Source organism: Stomoxys calcitrans, chromosome 2 (genome assembly GCF_963082655.1).
Source record: "Stomoxys calcitrans chromosome 2, idStoCalc2.1, whole genome shotgun sequence".
Taxonomy (NCBI): domain Eukaryota; kingdom Metazoa; phylum Arthropoda; class Insecta; order Diptera; family Muscidae; genus Stomoxys; species Stomoxys calcitrans.
Window position 1 is genome coordinate 112,481,508 of NC_081553.1, and position 24,066 is coordinate 112,505,573.

The 24,066-nt window shown below is 38.6% G+C and overlaps 1 protein-coding gene across 4 annotated transcripts in view; it reads right to left on the minus strand.

The window, feature by feature from the left end:
- The window catches only part of LOC106088861 (uncharacterized), a 431,599-nt gene that overhangs the window by 397,203 nt on the left and 10,330 nt on the right, over positions 1-24,066 (minus strand). The gene's annotated exons all lie outside the window — the stretch shown is intronic.

Genomic DNA, 24,066 nt, shown 5'->3' on the forward strand with positions numbered 1-24,066 from the left:
AACCTTCTTTAAAATGGTAAAGAGTAGTGGTGGTGGTGGTGTTGTTGTTGTTGTTGTCGTTGGTAGTTAGGTAGAGAGGGAGTACCTCTGGGTTTTTGTGGAATTAAAAATTATAGGTGTCAAAAGAACACAAAAAGATTTTAATTTTCTTTAAATTTTCTTGTTTTATTTCTTCTTATCTTTTCAGCCACCAAATTATGGGGCTTTATTAAAATCATACGTTGTTGTTGCGGCTTTATAATAATATAGTTATATGCTTTGAATTTATTCACAACTTGTTGTTGTTATTGTTATCTTTATTTGAACACTTTTTCTCATAGACTCCCAGAAGTTTTTTGCAATATTTAATTTATTATTCTTTTTTTATTTACTTTTTAAATACTTTTCGACTACACTTGATTTCGTTTTCACTTTGCTTTCGTTAAAAGACTTTCCTTAAAATAGATATCTTTTTTTTTTGATTCGTTGTATTTCGTTGATTTCAGGTTTTCCTTTCGATTTCCTTTTTTTTTCTTTCTCCTACTATTTTTGATCTCCTTTTTGTTGGACCCGTTCTGTAATCCCGGCTTAATGACTAAATGATAAACACGCACACACACATACGCACACGTGTATTCTCAAACACACAGAACAAGAATTAAGAATCACGCTCTGCTTGGTTAAGCGACCAACCGTGCGCTACACGTACTCGACACTTTAAATACCGATCGTTAACTGGCCCCAAACACCTTTGCCTGAGTTTGGCTCAGCCATAAGTGAGCCCAAGTGGAGAGTTGTTCATGCATTGCTCAGTGGTGAGTGAGTGTTGTTGTGTGTGTGTGTTTATTGTTGGTGTTGTTTTGATTTTTCATGTGGAGACTGACTCTCCGTAGTCGTTGGCTGTGAGCCAAAACTAAAACCCAAGACGAAGTATTATTAAATGCTCGATTGCGCTCAGGTGCATGTTTCAATGTGAAGATAAATAACAACAAGAACAAGAGAAACGAACAACGTAGACAACAACAACAACAAGAACGTTGAGTCTCCATGAAGAATACACAAACAAAATAGGAGGCAAAAAATAATCTTAAAGATACCTGTTGATATCATACGACAAACATAGCCCATGCCTGCATTTCTGGCTACATACGAGTAGGGATGTATGCACATACAATCCCAAATGTACTACCATTCATATCTACGTGAGTACAAAGTTCTCAGCTCAGTACGTGGGTTGCCTGCTAAGGATTTGTGGTGTTCATTATTATTTGAAATATTTGATTAATTGCTTCACTTTGTTCAATTCATTAGATGGTAAAAGCAGTGGCATAAGAGTGAAAGATGAATAAACAATTTTTGTATTAACAAATTTCGCTGATATTTTCTCTAAACAAAAAATTTCAATAACAATTTCTCCAAAGAAAAAATTTCAATGAAATCTCGAGTGTGGAGGGCATTGAGTACTTGGTACTAACCATAGAGAAGGGGATGATATAAGCATACAGGGCGGCTTGTCCGGCCAGGGAGCCCAGAAAAAGAAAGGACAAAGATGGTGGCATAAGGATCTCTGGTTACTTCAAGAAGGCCACCGTAGCGCAGAGGCTAGCATGTCCGCCTATGACGCTGAACGCCTGGGTTCGAATCCTGGCGAGACCATCAGAAAAAATTTTGAGAGGAGATTTTCCCCTCCTAATGCTGGCAACATTTGTGAGGTACTATGCCATGTAAAATTTCTCTCCAAAGAGGTGTCGCACTGCGTCACGCCCTTCGGACTCCGCTATAAAAAGCAGATCCCTTATCATTGAGCTTAAACATGAATCGGACTGCACTCGTTGATATGTGAGAAGTGTGCCCTCTCTTCCTTAGTGGAATATTCATGGGCAAAATTTGCATTTGCATTGGTTACTCCAAATAGAGGAGTAAACAGAGATAGAGGAGTTGTCGAATGTCAAGCACAACTCGATATTAAGGAAATTAATGACAAAGGACACACCCTTTTGGGGGGATTTGCAGAGGCCAGAGGGGATGTGGGCTAAGCAGACCGGCTATACATTGGATCATTTTTGGGGGTCCATTTTCATGGCTGTGGTCTTGGGAGTTGGGTTGTAGGGAACTGGGTCTGGTAGAAGACGCGATAACAATGATATGAACGCGCTGGCGATGGATTTGGTGACCCATGGCAGCGTTCATTGGGCATTAAATAAATGTTACAGGAGAGCTTTGACTGTCTGGCCGATAGTTACGTCGAGACGTTAAGCCTTGTTTTAAGTGTGTATTAAGTACCGAAACCCTGGCAGGAGGCAAGGGTGGTATTTATATCCAAGCCCGCAAGGCAAGCTATCCGACACCAAAAGCCTACAGACCTATAAGCCTAATGTCCATTCTGTTCAAAGCCATGGAACGCAATGTGGATACCATAATAAAGAGTTGAATGTCCTACTGCTCAAATACAAACAGCATGCTTAAGTCAAGGGAAGATCGGTGGAGACTGCCCTGCACGAGGTTGTGCATAATCTAGAAGAATCTTTCGATGCCAAGACGGTACAGTGTCGGTATGCATTGACATCGAGGGGGCTTTTAACAATGTGCGGACCGACACACGGATCCAAACCTTAAACCAGTATCATGTGGACCAGGCCCCTAGAGACTGGATTAACCATATGCTATGGAACAAGTGGATACATTTTGGATCCCATGACAGAAATATAAGGAAAAAAGTGGCACAGGGCACACCACAGGGGGGCATTTTATCGTCAACGCATGGGTGACCACCATAAATATCCTATTACGGATGCTGACTGAGAAGAGATTTGAACCTGTCTGCTAGGCAGACGATTATATAATACTTCTAAGAGGTAAGGATCCGAACGAGTTATGCAAGTGTCCTACAGATGGAATACTACTGAGCCAAACCTGGGGAGCTCAGAGTTAAAATAGAAAAGACAAAATCTGCCTAGGGAAAATTGTCTATAGGCGTTAGGCACGATCTAGGCGGCCAGTTGACGGGTCCCGAACGTAGAATGAAATGTTCATCGCCTCTCAATAAGTCCATTGTTACGCGTGCTGTGTGGAATTTGGCATTGTCTTGTGGAAACCACATGTTATGCAAGTCAAGCTCTTGCAATTTGGATATCATCTCAACGTAGTACTCACCATTCACAGTTACGTTACGCATTATCTTTGAAGAAGATGATCCCACCTGTCCATAAACCGCACCAAATTGTGACTTTTTCTAGATGCATTGGTAGCTCTTGCAATGCTTCTGGCTGATCTTCACTGCAAATCGACAATTATTCTTACTTACGTACTAATTGAGCCAAAAATGAGATTCGTCTCGTGAGCTGTTTCAACCAGTGTTGCCAAAAAGATAATAACTAAAAAATTACCCTTTACTTTGGAGTGATTTTGGACATGAAACTGAATTGGAAGTGTCATATTCAAGACCGTATCGAGAATGCTCACAGATGTTAGGCACGATGTAGACTCGAAAGGGGGCCTGAATCAAGGATACTCCACTGGCTCTAGAGGAACTAGATTAGACCAATACTTAGTTGTTCTATAAGTTCTAGATATTCGACCCATAGACATACAGATTAAGTGTGAGGCAGCCATTGCGGCTATGAGACTTAAGGCGATGGGAGAATGGATAGATAGAGAGGAGCAGTTCATATCATCGCGGTATAAAATAAAAGAGGCTTCCGATCGATTACCTTAGACGACACTTGAGGTCGAGTGCGGGCCACTGCTGCCAGCGGCTCAGTCTTGGATTGACAGAACCCTAGATCATGTTATACGGACGGATCAAAGCAGAGTGGGCCTGGGGGTCTACATTGAGAACCCACGGACTGAAATCTGTTTTAGACTGCCTGACCATAATACCGTACTGCAGGCGGAGATCCGAGCGATCACGAAATGCGTGAGGTAGTGTGGTGTTAACGCGAGGACTTCGAGTATGAATATCTTCACGGATAGTAAAAATGGCATAAGGGCAGTAATAATCAGGATGGTAAGATCTTGAACAGTCCCTAGATCATGTTATACGGATCAAAGCAGAGTGGGTCTGGGGGTCTACATTGAGAACCCAGGGACTGAAATCTGTTTTAGACTGCCTGACCATAATACGGTACTGCAGGCGGAGTTCCGAGCGATCACGAAATGCGTGAGGTGGTGTGATGTTAACGCGAGGACGGCGAGTATGAATATCTTCATGGACAGTAAAAAATCGATAAGGGTAATAACAACCAGGACGGTAAGATCACGAACAGTCTTGGAAAGTAAGAAGGAGATTAACGCCACCTCTGAGGATGGCGCGATCCGCATTGTTTGGGTACCAGGCAGGAAAGGTCAGAGGACTGCCATCAACAAACTTGGTTAACCCGAAGCCTTTCGGATCGACGCAGTCCGATTTAAGAGCGTGGGCTAGGAACGCGTATTAGCACTGTGGAATAGCAAAACGATCGACAGGATCGTTTGGGACACAATACCAGACATGGAGCTACTTAGGGGCGTGCTATGGAAAACAATTAGAGATTTTGTAGCAGCACGGAATTCCGTATCGTATTCATACCTAAGGCAGGGTAGCTGCAATGGAGAACGGTCAAGTAACTGAGGCCGATTGGTCTGTCGTTCTTCTTACTGAAGACGTTATCTAGGTGTCAGCATGTACATAAATAAGGGCAGGCTGGTTGATACTGGGTTTCATAGGATGGTGCATCACTTGGAGAAGTCTCTTCAGTTCAAGAAATTCACGTGCGTGCGTTTCTGGACATAGAAAGGGCATATAATAAAGTGCATCAAACTCACAAGGGCGACTTTAAGGAATTCGAGCGAGTATAAGCGGCTTTACAGGCTTAATAATGAGTATGCTTGTTGTATGTCGCCACATTTGCATGTGGGGGTAGCGATCCTCGTCAATATCTTATAGGTGGGCAAGTTCTTTGCGGGTACACTGGAGTTATTTCGACGTTGCTATGGATTCATGTGATCGCTAGGATTCTCTGGAAACTTGAGACGATGGGGGTCAGAATGTGCGCCAATTTTTTTTATGGTATGGAAAACAATCAGGAATTTCGTGCACAGGGGAGGAGATTCATAAAATCCCTATTATATGTAGCACGGAATTCCTGGCTTAGATTTTCTTTTACGAGGTTTTTAGTTTTTAGAGCGTACAAGAAGACGATTACTGGCGGTTTTATCAACCTAATGAGGCGGCTGAGGCGACGGTCGGCAAGCTAGCGACACGGTATGGGTCGCTGATGATCGATAGTGCTACTGGTTTCATGAACCACCTCCTGCGCAACTTTTCGGTAGAGTGAAGAATTTCTAATAACCGAGCTAATGAAGCGTGAACTGATGATAGGAGTCCTGACTAGTCGTTGCATCGCCAGGTCTTTGACATTGCACTTAAAACAGAGTATGGTGGCCTTTTGCAGCGACGAAGATGAGTTTGAAATGGTCAATTTATTTTCTTTCCTTAGACTAAAATATTTTGAATATAAAGTATACAGTTTTTATACCCACCACCATAGTATGGAGGTCAAGTCATTCCGCTTCTAACAGCTCGAAATATTCATATGCGACCATATAAAGTGTATATATTCTTGATCGTATCAACATTATACCTGTCCAGACCTGCAAAGCCTGTCCGGCCCGCTGTCCGTCCATCGGTGGAAATCACATTAGCTGTAGAACACGTAAAGCTAGCCGCTCGAAATTTAGCCCATATACTTTTTATTGATGCAAATCGTTGGGGAATGCAATTGGGTCACATCGGTTCAAATTCTGATATAGCTCACATATTAAATGGCCCTTCGACTTGACTTCTTGAGCTCTTAGAAGCCGTAATTATTTTCCGATTTAACTAAAATTTTGCTCATGGTGCTCTGTTACGACTTCCAAACACTGTGGCAAGTATGGTTGAAATCGGTGCATAACCCGATATAGTTTCCATATGGAAACATCTTTCGGTTCTTCATTTTGAAACCCTAGAAGCCACAATTTTTATTCGATTTGGCTGAAACGCACGTACTTGCACGTAGTGTTTTGTTACGATATCCATGGCAAGTATTATCCAAATTGGTCTATAACCATATAAACTGATTTCCCGGTTAGCCTTCTACGGCCTTTAGATTGTTTGTTATGGACAAAAAATTGGTAAGTTAAGTACAAGTATGCCCTTCAACTATCTTGTGTATTTATACCCTACACCACCACTGTGGTACAGGGTATTATACGTTTGTGCATTTCTTTGCAACGCTAAGAAGGAGAAGAGCTAGACCCATTGATAAGCATATTGATCGACTCAGAATCACTTTCTAATTCGATTTAGCTTTGTCCGTCTATCTGTCTGTGAGTTCACGTATTATTGTAATCAAGGTACAGGTCGTATTTGTTGTTCAATCGTCACGAAATTTTGCACATGCCACTTTTTTCGGTTAATATTTGGATATTGCTTCCATATATATATTGGGTTGCCCAAAAAGTAATTGCGGATTTTTCATATAGTCGGCGTTGACAATTTTTATCACAGCTTGTGACTCTGTAATTGCATTCTTTCTTCTGTCAGTTATCAGCTGTTACTTTTTGCTTGCTTTAGAAAAAAAGTATATTTGATTAAAATTCATTCTAAGCTTTATTAAAAATGCATTTACTTTCTTTTAAAAAATCCGCAATTACTTTTTGGGCAACCCAATATATCACCCGATTTACACTAGAAATTCCATCGGTATTGTTTTTGAAACATCTTGCATTAAGGTCCAACAGACCACATCTTGCACAAATTATTAACCGAGTAGCTCGACATGAACAAATTGTGGAAAGTGTTGGTGAGATACTGTAACTCAATAGTGAATAGAGATCATGAAATTGAGCACGGGAGGCATCGAAACAGAAGTTTTCAAAGTCTTTAGACTTCAATGATGTAATTATATCCCCCCGATACACACATGTTGGAACTGTATGATTCGAAACTCTGTACCCAACTGATTGACAAATATTCGACCACTCTCTCGTCCAATAAATATTTAATTCAATAACTCTTTCGGGTAGGCGATGTGAGCCAAGCTTCAGTATTCTATCAATATATCTAAAGTGTGACTTTAAAGTCGATGAATACATCGTATCATACCCCATTTCTAGATGCAAAACGTAGTTCGGAGTATTTGGAGGAAGGTATAGCATTCTCTTGACAAAAAACCGTAATAATCTTTCAGCGTCTTGATATTTTTCATATCCCCAGATCTGGTCAGCGAGAACAAGCGCTAAACATCCTTATCTTATTTTCCTTCGAAATTCCAGGATGATTTAGGTACTTCTCCCAAGAAGAATTTATAGCCATCTTTGAGGCAGAAAGCTTCTTGTGAATATGCTTCATAAAGGAGAGATTGAACGATAGTTCAACCCCAACCACCAAATGTACATTCTAAATCAGCAGTGAATCTTGAACCCTTGCGGAATTATCACAAACTAAGACTTTGTTAAGTTCAACTTCAAGTCCCACAGTAAGCAATACCTATACAACACATCAATCATTTTCTGAAGATCCTCAGAACTGTCAGACAGCAAAACAATATCTGCATAAAGCAGGAGTTTAATATTAGTATCAGCTACATTCACTCCATTCACTGGAAGGGCAACTGAAATATCATTAGCATACAGAGAGAAGAATATAGGACTCAGTATACATCCCAGTTTCAGTTTGCACTGAGAAAGTGTCAGAGAATGAACTTACATCCCATACTTTGCTCTCCTTGTCACCAGAGAGTTGCATAAAAATTTGTATTATCTTTGCTGACAGATCAATACAGGAAAGTTTGTAAAAGAGACTGTTGCTTGGTATTAAGTCGAAAGCACAAGAAAAATCTACCAAAAAAAAGCGTAGGAACGTTTATTATCAAATTTCCTAACACTGATAGTATTAACGAGATTGAATATATTATCAATCGTCGAATAGTCCTTGCGAAAACCATACTGAAACTCTTTCATTATATTGGGTTGCCCAAAAAGTAATTGCGGATTTTTCAAATAGTCGGCGTTGACAAATTTTTTCACAGCTTGTGACTCTGTAATTGCATTCTTTCTTCTGTCAGTTATCAGCTGTTACTTTTAGCTTGCTTAAGAAAAATAGTGTAAAAAAAGTATATTTGATTAAAGTTCATTCTAAGTTTTATTAAAAATGCATTTACTTTCTTTTAAAAAATCCGCAAAAACTTTTTGGGCAACCCAATAGTATACTCCGAAATCCATTCAACCATACGGTTAGCAATAAACTGTTAAAAATCTTACAAACTAAATCTATAAGGGAAAGTCCTCTATAGTTCGCAACCACATTTGGATCACCTTTCTTGAAAAGCGGTATTAGAATAGACAGCTTGAATGAGTTCGGAACAGTTTCCGAAAGAAGAATATTGTTAAAAGCCTTTAGAAGCAGTTTTATGAAGTTTGGAGGAGCGTATATGTTAAATTCGTAAGATATCCCATTCTGCCCAGGAGATTTGTTGGATTTTAGGCTGTTTATAACCGCGCTCAATTCGTAATACTCAAATGGAGAATCAAGAAATTCATCTACAAATCTGGCCATGCACCAACTCATACTCATTGTCCCAAAGTACGGAAAGAAATCATGATTGCTTAATTTGCAATTTGATTTTGAAAGAGGTGGATTTAAAAGAATTCGCCAAATCCCACCATTCCTTACTACACTTTACCTTGTCTAAATTCTGTAAGTCAAGGCTGTACGACTGCAGCTTCTTCGCTTTACATAATTCCAAGTATTTCGTCCTGGCAACATAATAACGTAGTCAATTGTGGTTGGTAGTGGTTTTGTCTATAGAGAGAGTGGAAAATGTCGGATTTATTACACCGTACCAAGTCTACGGTGGGGAGTGTAGCACTTTGAAACAGCTGCTACGATTTCATATCACTTATATTCTCGATCACCTAAATTAAGATATATTGGGTTGCCCAAAAAGCTGTTACTTTTAGCTTGCTTTAGAAAAAAAGTGTAAAAAAAGTATATGTGATTAAAGTTCATTCTAAGTTTTATTAAAAATGCTTTTACTTTCTTTTAAAAAATCCGCAATTACTTTTTGGGCAACCCAATATTTCATGTTTAAAACGGTGGATCGCCGTCGTTAAAGCAATTTTTTTTGGAATATTTGGAAATATTTATTTTGTCCGCGTTCTTTATTTTATAAGTAAAACAAAGTAACACCGGTAGTCAAAATTTTTAATAAATAAATAAACATTCATTAAAAGAATTAATTGAAATTTAAAACATATTCAATTAAATGTTGTACCGCATAAGTGTAAAATTAATTTCTAGAATCGAAATGACCATAATTTTCTTATTCTTCGCAACATCGTTCCTTATTCTGTCTCAAAATCTTTCATAATTCTAAATTGATTAAACCATGAATATGTGTCCATATTCATAGTCATATTAAATTCATATGCCTTCCTAATGCTGGCGACATCTGTGAGCTGCTATGCCAGACATAGAAGCCATGTAAAAACTTCTCCCCAAAGACTTCTCGCACTGCGGCACTCCGTTCGGACTCACCTATAAAAAGGGGATTTCTTATGATTGAGCTTAAACTTGAATCAGACATCACTCATTGATATGTGAAGAGTTTGCTCCTGTTCCTTAATGTTCATGGGCAAAGTTGCAATATCTTGATATCGTTCTCATATATGTATTGGGTTGCCCAAAAAGTAATTGCGGATTTTTTAAAAGAAAGTAAATGCATTTTTAATAAAACTTAGAATAAACTTTAATCAAATATACTTTTTTTCTAAAGCAAGCTAAAAGTAACATCTGATAACTGACAGAAGAAAGAATGCAATTACAGAGTCACAAGCTGTGAAAAAAATTGTCAACGCCGACTATATGAAAAATCCGCAATTACTTTTTGGGCAACCCAATATATCCCAATTTTCCGTTTTCCACACAACCACATTTTTACCTGTTTTCAGTAAATCTACCTTAATCCACATATCACATCTTCTAATTGATTCACATCATTTACTTTAAACAACTTTTTACTTTGCTGGTCCCCTACGCACTACATCTACTACATGGCGCTGTGGGCCTCACCATCACTTTTCACTTTCGTATACACAGCTGTTGGCTATCTATAGTATTTTCGTTGGCTTCTCTTCTACAAACAAGTAAATGATGCAGCATTACTGTCTACTGTCTCTGTTCAATGCAATTAGCCTCATTACAATTAAAAATTATAGCATTCAAAATTCTGTTGTTACTTAAGCGGCTTCATTTAAACGATATAAAGGCTTTAATCCCGAAACCACGAAAAGAAAAAACTTACGTGAGCTCAACAACTTTCCTCAAAATAGTTAAAATTCTACAAAAAATGTAAAGGCAGCCACATTTTCGTGGAATCCCAAGCGCTGTATGAACATGAAAGAGTTTATCCAGTTTTTAAATTTTATTTTTTATGAAATTGCATCCGGATATGCGTTTAATGATATGCCTTGATTCTCTTGTTCAATACGACAACAAATGGCTCACACCACTCCATTTGACTTTCTTTCCTGTTCTCGTGTTGGTTTGTGGTTTTTTCTTTACTTTATTTTGATCAACATCTTCGTATCAATCATTAATTGCTTTCATATGGTTCACTCCTTTAAACTCGTTATCAAAGGTAAACCGGTTCCTTTGTTGCTTATTTGTGTTCACCAAGTGCCTTGATGGCTCTTACCATGGACACAAACGCTACACTGTTGGTAACTAAAATAGGTAAAGGCAAGTTAAAACGAATCTATTGAACTTCGTAACAAATGTGTGACCATTGTGAGGCCAGTGCAGGCACATGAGGCACTGGCTACGTAGATAGAAGCCAGTCCAAAGACTGGCCTGCTCCGAAATCACGAAAATAAAAAAAAAAAAATAAAAATCGGTTTAAATCACAAAATTAAATGACCCAATTAATTTTTTAATTGAAACTGTTTCAATCACGAAAATTAAAATTTAAATTAAAATAATGGCATATTCAATTAAAAAAATTATTGAAATTTCCAATCAATTTTTTAATTGATCCAATTAAAAAAATATAGAATTTGTTCAACTTTTCGATCAATTTTCAAATGATCCAATTAAAACAATGATTGAAATGATCGTTATATCCAATTAATTTCTTCATGGGATCAATTAAAAAATTAATTGGAAATATTCAAATGTTTTATTAAAATTTTTACGAAAAGCGCGCTGTATAGGGTGCAACCTCGATTTTGACCCAACATGGCTCACATACGTAAAACTTATGGAACACGAATTTGAGGTTTATGCTTTGGTCCATGATCACCCCTTAGAAAAAAAACCTCCGAAGTTTTTGCCAAAAATAAACCAGAATATATTTCCGATTTAAAAAAAGGTAGTCGAAAGACTGTTTGTTTAGGAGTTTTATTTTCTGTATATGAAGAGTATTTATCAAAATTTTAAGCGGCTAGACTTTTTTAAAAACGGACAGTCATAACTTCGCTGTCGGGTCACTCGATTCGTTTACCAATTCAATGAAACAGTTGTTTCCCTCTATAAAAACATCTGTTTTCAATGAATTGGCGAACGAATTGAGTGATATCAAGTAAAAGCGTGCTAAGTTCGGCCGGGCCGAATCTTATATACCATCCACCATGGTTCGCATTTGTCGAGTTCTTTTCCCGACATCTCTTCTTAGGCAAAAAAAAAGATATAAGAAAAGATTTGCTCTGCTATTAGAGCGAAATCAAGATATGGTCCGGTTTGGACCACAATTGAATTATATGTTGGAGACCTGTGTAAAAAATCAGCCAATTCGAATAAGAATTGCACCCTTTGGGGGCTCAAGAAGTAAAATAGAGAGATCGATTTGTATGGGAGCTGTATAAACAGATTCAGACCATAATAAACACGTATGTTGATGGTCATGAGAGAAACCGTCGTACAAAATTCCAGGCAAATCGGATAATAATTGCGACCTCTAGAGGCTCAAGAAGTCAAGATCCCAGATCGGTTTACATGGCAGCTATATCAGGTTATGAACCGATTTGAACCTTATCTGACAGAGTTGTTAAAAGTAAGAATAAAATACGTCTTGCAAAATTTCAGCCAAATCGGATGAGAATTGCGCCCTCTAGAGGTTCAAGAAGTCAAGATCCCAGATCGGTTTATATGGCAGCTATATCAGGTTCTATACCGATTTACGCCATACTTAGCACAGTTGTTGAAAGTGATACCAAAACACCACGTGCAAAATTTCAGTTAAATCGGATGAGAATTGCGCCCTCTAGAGGCTCAGGAAGTCAAGACCCAAGATCGGTTTATATGACAGCTATATCAAAACATGGACCGATTAAAACCGCACTTAACGTAATTGTTGCAAGTACAACCAAAACACTACGTGCCAACTTTTAGTGAAATCGGACTAGAATTGCGCCATCTAGAGGCTCAAGAAGTCAGGCCCAAAATCGGTTTATATGGCAGCTATATCAAAAAATGGACTGATGTAAACCATACTTAGTGTAGTTGTTGAAAGTAATACCAAAACACTACGTGCAAAATTTCAATAAAATCTGATAAGAATTGCGCCCTCTAGAGGCTCAAGAAATCAAGACCCAAGATCGGTTTATATGGAAGCTATATGAAAACATGGACCGATTAGGCCCATTTACAATACCAACCGACCTACACTAATAAAAAGTATTTGTGCAAAATTTTAGGCGGCTAGCTTTATTCCTTCGAAAGTTAGCGACAGACAGACGAACGGACGGACAGACGGACGGACATGGCTAGATCGACTTAAAATGACATGACGATCAAGAATATATATACTTTCTGGGGTCTTAGATGCATATTTCGAGGTGTTACAAACAGAATGACGAAATTAGTACACCCCCATCCTATGGTGTAGGGTATAAAAAGTTCAGATTCAATTAAAATAAGATTCAATCCATTAATTTTTTAATTGAAAATTACGAAATTTTCAATCACGATCGTAATTGACAAAAAAATAAGATTCAATTAAAAATGATTGAATCAATTAATTAATCAATGATTGATTCAATTAATCTTTTAATTGAAAACATTCGTATTTTCAATTAAATTTTTAATTGACAAATTTTTTGTAATGTTCTACTGATGGCACCGGTTCTACATACCGGATTAAATCGATGGAGTCCTTCATCAGCCTAGAGTTGCCGCATCAGTGTACAATACACTGCAATGGCAACAACAACAAAAGCATAAGGCACCCCTACCAGACACCTGACATTTTTTATAAAACCGTTGCGGGGGAGTTTTTATTCATTGTGGTGCCCACGGACTTTTGCCCAAACAACGCACCTCAAGTTCATGTTCTAAGAGGAACACATCTGTATACCTTATAATACAGAAATTAATTGAAATTTTTAAAAATTTCAACCAATTTTTTAATTGAGTTAAAAAATTAATTGCAACTATCAAAGATTCTCAAAATTTTTTTAATTGGATTAATAAAAAAATTAATTGAGAATTTCTAAATTTAAATCATTTTTATACCCTTCACCATAGGATGGGGGTATACTAATTTCGTCATTCTGTTTGTAACTTCTCGAAATATTCGTCCAAGACCCCATAAAATATATAAAACTATGATCGTCATGACATTTTAAGTCGAACTAGCCATGTCCGTTCATCTGTCCATCCATCCGTCCTTCTGTCTGTCGAAAGCACGCTAACTTTCGAAGGAGTAGAGCTAGCCCCTTGAAATTTTGCACAATTACTTCTTATTAGTGTAGGTCGGTTGGGATTGTAAATGGCCTATATCGGTCCACGTTTTGATATAGCTGCCATATAAACCGATCTGGGATCTTGACTTCTTGAGCCACTAGAGGGCGCAATTCTCATCCGATTTGACTGAAATTTTGCACATAGTGTTTTGTTATGACTTTCAACAACTGTGCTAAGTATGGTTTTAATCGGTCTATAATAGTTCAAATCGGTCCATGTTTTGATATAGCTGCGATATAAACCAATCTGGGATCTTGGCTTCTTAAGCCACTAGAGGGCGCAATTCTTATCCGTTTAGGCTGAAATTTGGTATAACGTGTTTCGTTTAGATTTTCATCAAATGTATTAAATATGGTTCAAATCGGTCCATAACCTAATATAGCTGCCATATAAACCGATCTTGATTTTTGACTTCTTGAGCTACTAGAGGGCGCAATTCTTATCCGATTTGGCTGAAATTTTGCATGAGGTGTTTTGTTATGATTTCCAACAACTATGCTGAGTATAGTTGTAATCGGTCCATAACCTGATATAGCTGCCATATAAACCGATCTAGAATTTTGACTTATTGAGCCACTAGAGGGCGCAAGTCTTATCCGATTTGGCTCAAATTCGGCATGAGGTGTTTTGCTATGACTTCGAACAACTGTGTTAAGTATGGTTTAAATCGGTCTATAACTTGATATATTTGCCATTTAAACCAATCGGGTTTGTTGACTTCTTGAGCCTCTAGAGGGCGCAATTCCTATCCTATTTTGCTGAAATTTTGCACATAGTGTTCTCTTATGACTTCCATCAACTAGTTGAGTCATGCTTAGCACAGCTGTGCTAAGTATGACTCATATCGGTTCATAATCTGATATAACTGCTATAAAAACCGATCTGGGATCTTTATTTCTTGAGCCACTAGAGGGCGCAATTCTAATCCGGTTATGAAGTCTCGTATGACGTATTTCGTTACGACTTCCAATAAATGTTTTAAATATGGTTCAAATCGGTCCATAACCTGATATAGCTGCCATATAAACCTATCTGGGATCTTGACTTCTTGAGACTCTGGAGGGCGTTGTTATAATCCGGTACGAATCGGAACATAACTTGATATAGCTATTCTTTTCTTTTATCCTTTGCCTAAAAAGAGATACCGGGAAAAAATCGACCAATGCGATCCATGGTGGAGGGTATATACAATTCGACCCCGGGCGAACGTAACACGCTTTTACTTGTTTCAAATTTTCTAAATTTAGTTTGTTTTTTCTTTGTAAATTTACAACTTAGTTTTATATAACATTTTTTTTTACTATATACTTTTTTAAGTGAAAACTTTTTTCCAATTAGCTTCATAGTTAAAATCGGTATCCCTCTACAATCTAGATGGCCATTACAAGGCATTGCATAGCTTCTTTGTTTGAACATATGAAAAAGAAATTAATAATGGCTGCTCTTGCCGGTAATTGAATGAATTTTTTAATTAAATTTTATTTTCCATTGTGTTAATGTGAGTTGCTGCTCATTTGTTATTGGGTCCAAGAACTTTTTATCTTTTTGTTTTGCTCTCGCAAGACAAAGAATAAAAGAAAACACAACACCAACACAAACACCAACAACAACAACACCTACAAAGGATACGCAATGAATGTTAAACAAGAAGCTGCAATGTTTGTCTTCGATGGCGTCTTATATTGGTGTTCTCATCACGACGATGTTTTCTTTTATTTCTTGGTGGGATCCCTCTGCCAGCTAACCACCCACCCAAACTCACCGAGTGATGCAGTCATGCATTCCACAGCAAAGGATAATGCAATTGTTTAACATCCTCCCCTCCTTGTGGTTGCATAATATACTTTATGCTTTAATGAGCGTGTCATGGTGTGTGGACATGTGGTTGTAAGTATGGGTGGATGGGCGTGTTGTGTGTGTGTGTGTGTGTATGTGGCGTAAAACAATTTATTGCCGCAGCCTTTGTATGCTACTTAAGTGTTGACAGACATTCTACGAAAAGTGGGAGGTGTTAAACAATTTTCAACTCAATATTAAGTTTATCTTTAGCCAATACAGGCGATTTAGGCAATTCCTTTAAAGGGGCAGCTAAGTTTGGATAACCTTTCGTGGGGCACTGGCATTTGACGCTTTTGTATTACAGTGGGTGTAATTGAAAGTGCTATTTGGCAAAGGGTGTCATATCACAGGGTTTTTGGCCCGTTATAAGATAAGTCCCGGACCCTTTTTATTCCCACCGCCATAGAATAGGGAGTATATTCATTTAGTCATTACGTTTGCAACACATCGAAATACCCATTTCCGACCTTACAATGTACATATATTTCGGATCGTCATAAAATTCTAAGACGATTTAACGATGTCCGCGTGTCTGTCCGTCCGTCTGTTGTAATCATGCTACAGCCTTCAAATTCAACTGAGCTGAAATTTGGCACAGATAGGTCTTTTTGCTACACGCAGGTCTTATATTGGGTTGCCCAAAAAGTAATTGCGGATTTTTCATATAGTCGGCGTTGACAAATTTTTTCACAGCTTGTGACTCTGTAATTGCATTCTTTCTTCTGCCAGTTATCAGCTGTTACTTTTAGCTTGCTTTAGAAAAAAAGTGTAAAAAAGTATATTTGATTAAAGTTCATTCTAAGTTTTATTAAAAATGCATTTACTTTCTTTTAAAAAATCCGCAATTACTTTTTGGGCAACCCATATATATAACAAGTCAAAGTGTGCTAAGTTCGACCGGGTCGAATCTTTTACACCCTCCACCATGGATCGCTTTGTCAAGTTCTTTAAAAGACTTTTTCGAATAGAAAAACTCCGGTCATAGAAAAACACAGCCTCCAAAATTTCACGCAAATCGAGTAATAATTACGCCCTCCAGAGGCTCGAAAAGTCAAACTGGGGGATCGGTATATATGGAGCTATATCAGGTTATATACCGATTTAGACCATACTAAGACCACAGTTGTTGGAAGTCATACCAAAACGACAAATGCAAATTTTGCCCATGAACTTTCCACTAAGGAACAGGGGCAAACTTCTCACATATCAATGAGTGCAGTCCGATTCAAGTTTTAGCTCAATGATAAGGGACTTCCTTTTTATAGCCGAGTCCGAACGGCGTGCCGCAGTGCGACATCTCTTTGGTGAGAAGTTTTACATGGCATAGTACCTCACAAATGTTGCCAGCATTAGGAGGGGAAAACCACCGCTGAAAAATTTTTCTGATGGTTTCGCCAGGATTCGAACCTTGGCGTTCAGCGTCATAGGCGGGCATGCTAACCTCTGCGCTACGGTGGCCTCTCATTTCGACTCAGGATATGGACTGATTTCGGCCGTGCTTAATGCAGTTGTTGAAAGTCAAAATAAAACACTACACGAGAGTTTCAGCCAAATCAGATAAGAATTGCGCCCTCTAGAGGCTCAAGAAGTCTATGCGGGAGAACAGTTTATATGGCGGCTATATCAGGTTATGGACTAATACAGACTATACTTGACACAATTATTGGAAATCATACCAGGACATTTCATGCAAAATCGGATAAGAATTGCGCCCTCTAGAAGCTCTAGAAATCAAGACCCAAGGTCGGTTTATATGGCAGCTATATCAGGTTATGAACCGATTTAAAACATACTTTGCACAGTTATTGGAAGTCATAACGAAAAACGTCATGTAAAATTTCAGCCAAATCGGATATGTATCGCGCCCTCTAGAGGCTCAAGGAGTCTATTCGGGAGATCGGTTTATATGGCGGCTATATCCGGTTATAGACTATACTTGGCACTGTTGTTGGAAGTCATACCAGAACAATTCATTCAAAATTTCAGCCAAATCGGATAAGAATTGCGCCCTCTAGAGGCCAAAACCTAAGGTCGGTTTATATGGCGGCTATATCAGGTTGTGAACCGATTTAAACCGTATCTGGCACAGTTTTCGCACAATTTCAGCCAAATCGGATAAGTAATCAAAAGTTGTCCGATAGGCACAATATGGATATCAAATGGAAGGTATTAGCGACTGGAAAACGAATATCGTATCAAAATTTTGGGTAGATTACAAATATGGCTTATCAGGCCTTCAGGTCTAAGTGGTACTCGAAAATTTCGCCGCTTCAAAATTTTTCCTATGTTCTCGCTAAAATTCGAACGCAGGCCTTCTGCGACATAGGCGGACATGGGCTACAGTGGCATGAATTCGATATTCAAATTCAGGGCGAAGTGTCCCCACCCTAAATATACATTATAGAGTTAAAGAAGGCGCAGCGGAGCGGGCCCGATTCGGCTTACATTTGAATATAGCTGCCATATACACCGATCTGTCGATAAAGGGTCTAAAGCCCATAAAAGCTTTATTTATGACCCAATTTCGTTTAAATTTGAACCAGTGAGTTGTTTTAAGCCTCCCGCCAACCGAATCGAATATGGTTCAGATCGGACTATATTTTGATATAGCTGCCATATATACCCATCGGCCGATAAAGCGTATTTAGCCCATTAAAGCTCTTTTTATTATCCGATTTGGTTGAAATTTATATAGCTGTCATATAGACCAATATGCCGACATGGTGTCTAAATCCCGTAAAAGACGTCCCCAATGTGGTCTATCTATGCAAACACCGCTGAAAAATATTTCCGAGACTATTGGAGGATTCGAACCCAGGCGTTCAACGTCATAGGCGAATATGATAATTTCTTAGCTCCGGTGGCTGCCACATGACCAAAGAGAAAGCTCCCTTAGCCTCACAGCAGTGGTCGCAGCAATTTGTTTTGCCACGACGTCCAGATGTACTGGGTGTCATTAAATTTAGCGCATCAGAAGATGTCGACCTACGTGCGGCTGCTATGCTCAAACTGGATAGGAATTTAAAATTCAAATCCAACATTTTGAAAAGGGCATAAAAGGCAACGTATTGGTAAAAATTTTCGGGGTTTGAACAGCGTGCCATACACTGGGTATATACTGCAGTTTTCAGACCTACATTGCTATATGGTGTTGTGGTCTGGTGGACGCCGCTTCAAAACCCACCATCCTTTTATTTTGGCTGAGTTTTGAACAGTAGGTGGGTTCTGAAGCGGCGCACACCAGACCCTCACTTTGTTGACTACAAAGCCGCTTTGGATACCCCCATACATTCAAAGGTAATTCAAGCCATATCTGAGTTTGATATCCATGCAAAATTAATAAGACGCCTTGTTCAACCGAGCAGATAAAGAAAAGGACGAAATTTGGGAACCACTACTTTGAAGTAGACAGTAACTTTATCTACCTCAGCACCACCGTAGCCGAAACGAATGATCCCAGTTTTGAGATAAAGCGAAGAATAATACTGGCAAACAGATTCTACTGTGGACTAAGTTTAGAAACAAGGGCACCTCTCGACAGACGAAGACACTGCACAGACAGATACTATAAAAGACACTGATACTACCCGTGTTGTTATATGGTTCTGAGGCATGGGTACTTGTGAAAAGCAGATGAGGCAGTACTTGGAGTATTTGAGAGAAAGATTTTTCGTAAAATATTGGGTTGCCCAAAAAGTAATTGCGGATTTTTCATATAGTCGGCGTTGACAAATTCACAGCTTGTGACTCTGTAATTGCATTCTTTCTTCTGTCAGTTATCAGCTGTTACTTTTAGCTTGCTTTAGAAAAAAATTGTAAAAAAAGTATATTTGATTAAAGTTCATTCTAAGTTTTATTAAAAATGCATTTACTTTCTTTTAAAAATTCCGCAATTACTTTTTGGGCAATCCAATATATGGACCAGTTTGCGTTAATGGAGAATATAGGCGACGTTTGAACCACGAGTTGTATGACGGCATCAAAATACAACGGCTGCGTTAGCTGGGTCATGTTGTTAGAAGGGATGACAAAGCTCGAGCAAAGAAGTATTTTGAAGGCAAACACAGTGGTACACGCAAACCAGGAAGACCAAAAGCCCGATGGAAAAATCAAGTGGTGGGAGACACCTTGAAACTTGGTGTCAGAGATTTTAGAATGAGCGCAGAAGATCGAGGCGCTTGGAACGCTATTCTACGTTCGGCTAGTGGAACAAATGTTCTGTCATAGCCAATTAAAGTAAGTAAGTAGGATGATAAGAGGTCACAAATTGGGAGCTGTGAACGCTTCAAGACCAAATATCCTCATCTAAGCATTAAGAGGCCCCTGGATTTGCTGCCGTTGGATAAAACGGCAATCTCACTCATTAAGTTTAACATGTCAGGCGACTGACTGATTAGAAGATAGGCTTACACACCAAATGATGTAAGTAGCAATTCCTGCTAAAGTTGTCAGGACTTAGAGTAGAAGTGAACTGAAACTGTTATCAAAGATAAAGCTAATGTATGATAATTTTTAACAAGTATTAGCTACAAATTCCAATTAACTTAAAAGAAACACCCAAAGAAAGTTTATTTCTTAAATTTCGAATGAATCGCCAAAGAAACCATCTGGCAATTGGATCATGTGGCTTAAATCGCACCAGGATTATTTTCGCTTGCACTTTATTGTTAAGCTAAAAGAAAAAGAAATTTCCACAACTTTAAAAAAGCACTCAACACGCACTTCTGTCGAAGCAAGAAAAAAATCCCAAATGCCAACAAAAAGAAAACCTAATTAACCCATTTTCCAAACCAACCAATGTCTGCTGCTGACAATAGTCCTTATTCAGGAGGCTTTGTCCTTGAAATGTAACATTTTCATCACTTTCTTTTCAACACTGATGATGCAGCAGCATCACCATACAAAAAAACCGAGACGCAGATGATGAAGAAACATAATCTCAAATAATTGGGGGATATTTATCATTATTCCCAGAACGCCACAAAATTAACAAGCAACATTTAATGTATGGCCTCTGAGATGAGAAATAAAACATACAAAAAAAATTCAAATATCCAGTAAGGACAATTGCTTGTGACTTATGACAAATTCGCAATTATCAAAAAAAGAAAAAACAGGAATACAAAAAACTTGTAATGCCTCTTCTTAAGTGCAACTCAATTAAGACAAGGTTTTCACAACCAAAACCAAAAAAAAAAAACAAGTAAAAGCGTGCCAAGTTCGGCCGAGCCGAATCTTATACACCCTCCACCATCCCAGTAAAAACTTACTAAGTACATGTCATTATTTTTGGCATGTAAAATAATGGATAACTCATTATCCTTAGATTTACTAGTTGCTAAAATATAACCAGTTATCAATAGGATTACCATCTGTGTTACCGGTAGTACAAATGTCATTACATACAACATTCGATGAAGTTAAAAAATAAGCACTTATTTGTAATAACAGATAAAATAATTATTATAACCTTGATATTAATAACAAGTAAAAGCGTGCTAAGTTCGGCCGGGCCGAATCTTATATACCCTCCACCATGGATCGCATTTGTCGAGTTCTTTTCCCGGCATCTCTTCTTAGGCAAAAAAGGATATAAGATAAGAGTTGCTCTGCTATTAAAACGATATCAAGATATGGTCCAGTTCGGACCACAATTAAATTATATGTTGGAGACCTGTGTAAAATTTCAGCCAATTCGTATAAGAATTGCGCCCATTGGGGCTCACGAAGTAAAATAGAGAGAACGATTTATATGGGATCTGTATCGGGCTATAGACCGATTCAGACCATAATAAACACGTTTGTTGATGGTCATGAGAGGATCCATCGTACAAAATTTCAGGCATATCGGATAATAATTGCGACCTCTAGGGGTCAAGAAGTCAAGATCCAAGATCGGTTTATATGCAAGCTATATCAGGTTATGAACCGATTTAAACCTTATTTGACACAGTTGTTAAAAGTAAAAATAAAATACGTCATGCAAAATTTTAGCCAAATCGGATAGAAATTGCGCCCTCTAGAAGCTCAAGAAGTCAAATCCCCAGATCTGTTTATATGTCAGCTATATCAGGTTATGAACCGATTTCAACCATACTTGGCACAGTTGTTGGATATCATAACGAAATACTTCGCGCAAAAATTCATTCAAATCGGATAAAAAATGTGCCCTCTAGAGGCTCAAGAAGTCAAGACCCAAGATCTGTTTATATGGCAGCTATATCAGGTTATGGACCGATTTAAACCATACTTGGCGCAGTTGTTGGGTATCATAACAAAACACGTAGTGCAAAATTCCATTCTAATCGGATAAGAATTGCGCCCTCTAGAGGCTCAAGAAGTTAAGACCCAAGATCGGATTATATGGCAGCTGTATCAGATTATTGGCCGATTTGAACCATACTTGGCACAGTTGTTGGATATAACAACAAAACACGTCGTGCAAAATTTCATTTCAATCGGATAAGAATTGCGCATTCTAGAGGCTCAAGAAGTCAAGACCCAAGATCGGTTAATATGGCAGCTATGTCAGGTTATGAACCGATTTGAACCATACTTGCCACAGTTGTTGGATATAACAACGAAACACGTCGTGCAAAATTTCATTTCAATCGGATAAGAATTGCGCACCCTAGAGGCTCAAGAAGTCAAGACCCAAGATCGGTTTATATGACAGCTATATCAGGTTATGAACCGATTTCAACCATACTTGCCACAGTTGTTGGATATAACAACAAAACACGTCGTGCAAAATTTCATTTCAATCGGATAAGAATTGCGCACTCTAGAGGCTCAAGAAGTCAAGACCCAAGATTGGTTTATATGGCAGCTATATCAGGTTATGGACCGATTTGAATCATACTTGGCACAGTTGTTGGATATTATAGCAAAGCACGTCGTGCAAAATTTCATTCCAATCGGATAAGAATTGCGCACTCTAGAGGCTCAAGAAGTCAAGACCCAAGATCGGTTTATATGGCAGCTATATCAAAACATGGACCGATATGGCCCATTTACAATACCAACCGACCTACACTAATAAGAAGTATTTGTGCAAAATTTCAAGCGGCTAGCTTTACTCCTTCGGAAGTTAGCGTGCTTTCGACAGACAGACGGACGGACGGACGGACGGACGGACGGACGGACGGACGGACAGACGGACGGACATGGCTAGATCGACATAAAATGTCGCGACGATCAAGAATATATATACTTTATGGGGTCTCAGACGAATATTTCGAGTAGTTACAAACAGAATGACGAAATTAGTATACCCCCCATCTTATGGTGGAGGGTATAAAAATGGAGGCCATCGTAGCGTAGAGGTTAGCATGTCCGCCTATGACGCTGAACGCCTGGATTCGAATTCTGGCGAGACCAACAGAAAAAGTTTTCAGCGGTGGTTTTCCCCTCCTAATGTTGGCAACATTTGTGAGGTACTATGCCATGTAAAACTTCTCTCCAAAGAGGTGTCGCACTGCGGCACGCCGTACGGACTCGGCTATAAAAAGGAGGACCCTTATCATTGAGCTTAAACGTGAATCGGACTGCACTCATTGATATGTGAGAAGTTTGCCCCTGTTCCTTAGTCGAATGCCAGAAGAAACTGTGGGCAACTATCTCATACAAACGAGTGCTGTCCGTTACAACGTTAAGCTCAATAATATGGGACCTCTGTTTTATTGGAGAGTCCGAATGGCTTGCCGCAAAGCGACACCACTTAGTAGCACTAGTGGGAAATACCATGGCGTTATTACAAAAAAAAATTTAATTTTTTCTACCTTCTCACAAATCCGTTGATTTTCACATTCTGTGGGCGTATTTTTAAAGAAATAAAAAATTGGAAAATCATTTTGCTGATCTGGGATTCGAACTCGGTATCTTTGTGTTGTACATCTTTTGCTGTACACTTCTTCTTCAAAGAAACTGAGCATTGAGAACGTGGTGGTGGGGAAAGGCGTGAACATGTTGAAGTCTAAGTAGTTATTCATTAGCAGCGTTCAATTAAGACAATATGGCATTATTTTTTGGCAACTTGTATGCATTGGCATAAGTACTTATTTTTGAACTATTGGTATGCTTGTGCGGAAGGACTTTACTGCTAGGACATCGCCATATAAAAGTAATTAGAAACGATGCCTCAAAATAAGTAGTTACCTTGAGCTTACCTTTCTGGTTATTTGGTAATGAGAGTTTTTGCTGGGATGGATCAAACTTGGCGAGATATGCTGTTGTGCTGTTTCAAGCTATAGAGCGATGCTGTTTCAGGCTACAAACCGATTCAGACCATATTTGACACGTATGTTGAAGGTCATGGAAGAAACCGTTATACATTTCACCGTTACAAATTTCAGCCAAATCGGATTGGAATTGCGCCCTCTAGAAGCTCAAGTAGTCAAGATCCCAGATCGGTTTATATGACAGCCATATCAGGTTATTTACCGATTTGAAAACTTAGCAGAGTAGTTGGAAGTCGTAAAAAAACA